Raw genomic sequence first — 4,946 nt, 5'->3', positions numbered from 1 at the left:
TATATATATATATATATGTGTGTGTGTGTGTGTGTGTGTGTGTTTGTGTGTGTTTTTCAGGGCCGATACCGATTATTACAGATCAAGTAGACCAATAACCGATATTTTGAATGTTGAAATATGTCTGGTTTAAAAATTAAAGTTAATGTCAAAATTAAGAATAACAAGGGATCTGACAAAACCTTTCTTTAAATGCTTTTAAATTATTTTATTTGCAAATCGGTTTTGAAAATTGTGTGTGTGTGTGTGTTTGTGTGTGTTTTTCAGGGCCGATACCGATTATTACAGATCAAGTAGACCAATAACCGATATTTTGAATGTTGAAATATGTCTGGTTTAAAAATTAAAGTTAATGTCAAAATTAAGAATAACAAGGGATCTGACAAAAACTTTCTTTAAATGCTTTTAAATTATTTTATTTGCAAATCGGTTTTGAAAATGACAGATACCGATAACCATAAAAAATCTTAATATCGGTGCCGATAATCGGTCGACCTCTAATCAGTCTACTGCTAATCAGTGCATGTTATTGCAAAAAATCTTCATAATCATGATGAAAATATAAGACAAACAGAAGAATAACTTTCTAGACAGTATAACATTTTTATAATTTCCAAAATACTGCAGAAAAGTAAAACTGCATTTGTAGCAATCTGCAAAATAAACGCTTTCCCATTTTTGAAAATACACTTCTCCCCATGTCAATTTTTTCATGAAAAGAAAATAACACAATGACCATATCATATGATTTTAATAAATAAGATCAGAACCTAAACACAAGAGCTACAACTAGTGGTCAAACGCTATGGGTTTTCAATGGCTGATGATGCTGCTAGAATTGAATGAAAACTTAACACCAAATTCACTCAAAATTAATATTAAAAAACAGAAAACATGCATCATCCATTGGCAAGGCTGTCAGAACTGAAACAAGGGAAAAACTTAATTTATCAGTCAAATGACTATAGTTATTAGCCTCAAAATGGCGAAATATCTGCAGATTAATCAGTCAAGTTTAGCTAGTTAGCATGATCTAGTTAGTTCCTGCTGTAACGACACAATTAAAGGGGCAAAAAGCAGCTTTCTCCATTGATGGCCATTAAAAAGTAGCAGTGCATTCTGACAAAATAATTTTTTAGCAAACAATATTTAAAAAAACAAACAAACATTTAGTTATATTACATAATGAAAAAATGTAAAAAGATTAAAAAAAAAATACAAATTTGGCATAGAAACTATTTTCTCAGAAGCTGCTAGTAAATTCATAAATAATTACAAAGAAATGGCAATAATTAAACATGACATTTTTAAGTAGAAAAACTGAAATAGTATTTTTCTTCTAAAAGGTACTCCAATAATCTTTGTTTCATTTACAACTTAAAAAAAAAATTCCAATGTAGATGCTTTTCTAATTTTTAAAAGCTCTTGAAAGTGTAAAACGGGTTTATTTTTCACGTTCCATCACAGCTCAGGAGAGTGTGGCGTTCATGTTTTGATTGGCTCAAAACCACTGAGCATCAGATCTGAGCGTCCAAGAGAAATATCATGTCTATCATAAGCCTCAGCTTAACCTAAAAATCGATTCGTGGATCGATTATGTGTTTTTCACGAATGCATCGCGATTCTCTCTGGAATCGATTCTGAGCTTGGTTTTTAGAAACATCCGTACTCTGCTCGCTTTCAGTTTCTTACACACACTCGAACCTAAAATAATCATTCATAAAGTTCGAAAAGGTTGAAGCGAATTACAAGAGTGTTCACAGTGGGCTGTGTTTACATGCATAAAAGCAGAGGTGCGAGTACATTTAACCACTTAGGGTGTGTTCACACTTGTCATGCTTGGTTCGATTAAAATGAACTCTGGTGTGATTGCTCTGTTAGTGCAGTTCGTTTGAGTAAGTGTGAATGAACACATCCGAACCTTGGTGTGTTCCATCACGAAATATACGTCATTCAACCCAACCAATCAGGTTGTGAACGTATCACTGTGCCTTTAGGTTCGCTGTCAAAAATGCCAGTGTGAACGCAAGCGGACCAGGAATCATATTGTGTATTGTTTTCTTTTTTTGGTCCGAACTAAACGAACCAAGAGAACCGATCAGGTTTGTAGAAATGTAGCATTGCATCAGTGTCTCACTGCAAGTGAATGGGTGCCGTCAGAATGAGAGTCCAAACAGCTGATAAAAACATCACAATAATCCACAAGTAATCCACAGCACTCCAGTCCATCAGTTAACATCTGGAGAAGACAAAAGCTGAGACAAATCCAGCATTAAGACGTTTTTAACTCAAACACGAGTCCATAAGTAACGGATATTCAGAAATATTGAAGGGGGTTATTCAGCGATAACAACCATCTGGATGTACATTATCCCACTTATTACACGGCTACTTGCCACATATTAAGTAAATAATTAGACACGATATATTGATTTGAAGCTTCCGTGAAGAATGCAGTTGCAAGCAAGTGTAAAGTTAAAACTAGACGGACATTTAAGAAATACGGTGCAGTCACTTATTACACAACATTTAACCACATAAATGATTATGGCGATGACAGATACTGATTTAACACGGAAATGTTTTAAAATCTTACCAGTTGGTTAGTTATCTAATAATCCATTGCAGTTAGGGATGTAACGATTAACCGCGAGCCGGTTGAAAATATTTATTTTATTTGTGTTATTTATTTGATTTGGGGCTTGTTTTAAAATTTCAATGTTGTTTTGTTATTTACATTTACATTATATTAAAATTGTGTCATTTAGCAGACGCTTTTATCCAAAGCGACTTACAAATGAGAAGCAATCAAAACCAACAAAAGAGCAATAATATGCAAGTGCTATATTAGTATATTATTATAGTGTTATATTTCAATTTCACAAAGAAATGTGCAGTATTTTGTCCAAGCATTAATAAAAGGACACATTTAATTTATAATATGTCTTAAATCTAATTTTGTAAAAAATAAATAGTGAATCGTTACATCCCTAATTACAGTGTCCAACACAATCGTGGCAAACTGCAGCAGCTGCGTTTGTATGAAACGAGAGAGCGAGTCCGCGATACCAGGATGACATAATTAAATAATTGCACACAAAATATTGAATAGAGTTTTAATATTTTATTAGCTAATCAAACACAAAGCCGTGTAATAATCCATAATAACTCTTCCTCCAGTGAAAAAGTCCATCTCCTGTTGTGTCTCACATCAAAATCCAGCCACATATGTGTTTAGAGCTGTTTAAACGGTGCTTGATCTGTGCAGATTTCTCTCCTGATTCACACCAGAACACTTTTTCACTGGAGGAAGCGTTATTATGGATTATGGACTCTATGGTATTTTAGTTAAAAACGTCTTAATGCTGGATGTGTTTCAGCTTTTGTCTTCTCCAGATGTTAACTGATGGACTGGAGTGCTGTGGATTACTTGTGGATTATTGTGATGTTTTTATCAGCTGTTTGGACTCTCATTCTGACGGCACCCATTCACTGCAGAGCATCCATTGCTGAGACACTGATGCAATGCTACATTTCTCCAAATACAAACTCATCCACATCTCAGATGGCCACATTCTCATTTTTGGCTGAACTATTCCTTTAATAAACACACACTCAGGCCGTCTGCATCAGCACAAGCGCTGAAACTCCCACAAACACACTCGCTCGCTCTTTGTCCGTCTTTCCTTTGAGAGTTTGAACACTCGGCGGCACACTCACACGAGACCTTTGCAGCGTGTTGCCATTGGATACAGAACCGCAGTGTGAGACCGCTTCAGTAATGCGACAGTCCTGCACGAGTGACTAACGCCTCACACACATCCAGCCTCTTTCACCGTGAACTTTGACCCAGAAGCTCGACGCGGGCCACAGCGAGAGAAAACCAACACCACGGTGCAGAAATCATTCTTAAAAGAGAAACTACAACCTCTAGATGTTAAAATCGGACCGTAAGACCCGTCAACGTCTTTCAAATGTGTTATTTCATTTAAAAATATCATCAGCAATATTTGCTTATTAACACACACACACAACTGAGTTACTTCAAGTGTTTATATGCATGTTTGTCCATGACAAAATCAAACTGTATTACCACGGTAACATAACGAGATCAGACAGTAATACCATGGTACTGAATGATTATCCAATTCTGATTACATTGTGTGCCAATGCATTTAATAAATGCCAAAAACATGGTATTACCATAGTGCATCCATTAAAACACTGTAATTTGAATGCAACTGAATGAATACATCGTGCTATTTATATGACTTACAAATCAATAACAAAAATAGCATGGTTTTATAGACTATGTACCATGGAATTACCATATTTTTGGACATATACATTAAATGAAGTACTTGCATCCCAAAAATTACCACTGCATCACCAAGTTTCCAAGAAAATACCATGTAACTTACATATACACTGCCGTTCCAAAGTTTGGGATCAGTAAGACTAGTAATGTGTTTTAAAGAAGTTTCTTCTGCTCATCAAGGCTGCATTTATTTGATCAGAAATACAGAAAAAAATTTAAAATTGTGAAATATTATTGCTATTTAAAATAATGGTTTTCTATGTGAATATCTGTTAAAGTGTAATTTATTTCTGTCATCAAAGCAGTATTTTCAGCATCATTACTCCAGTGTTACAATTACAAAAGATTTATATTTTGAATAAATGCTCTTCTTTTTAACTTTTTATTCCGCAAAGAATCCTGAAAAAAAGTATCACAGGTTCCAAAAAAATATTAAGCAGCAAAAACTGTTTCCAACACTAATAATACATCAGCATATTATAATGATTTCTGAAGATCATGTGACACTGAAGACTGGAGTAATGATGCTGAAAATTCAGCTTTGCATCACAGGAATAAATTAGGTTTTTATGTATATTAAAATAGAAAAACGTTATTTTACATCGTAATAATATTTCACAATATTACA

At 34.3% G+C, this 4,946-nt stretch overlaps 1 long non-coding RNA gene across 1 annotated transcript in view; it reads right to left on the bottom strand.

Annotated features, from left to right (window-relative positions):
* The window catches only part of LOC107733396 (uncharacterized), a 10,693-nt gene that overhangs the window by 4,984 nt on the left and 763 nt on the right, over positions 1-4,946 (bottom strand). The gene's annotated exons all lie outside the window — the stretch shown is intronic.

This window comes from Sinocyclocheilus rhinocerous, unplaced genomic scaffold (genome assembly GCF_001515625.1).
Source record: "Sinocyclocheilus rhinocerous isolate Xijiao unplaced genomic scaffold, SAMN03320098_v1.1 scaffold910, whole genome shotgun sequence".
Taxonomy (NCBI): domain Eukaryota; kingdom Metazoa; phylum Chordata; class Actinopteri; order Cypriniformes; family Cyprinidae; genus Sinocyclocheilus; species Sinocyclocheilus rhinocerous.
Note: the sequence above shows the minus strand (reverse complement) of the source record. Positions and strands in the feature narration are given on the sequence as shown.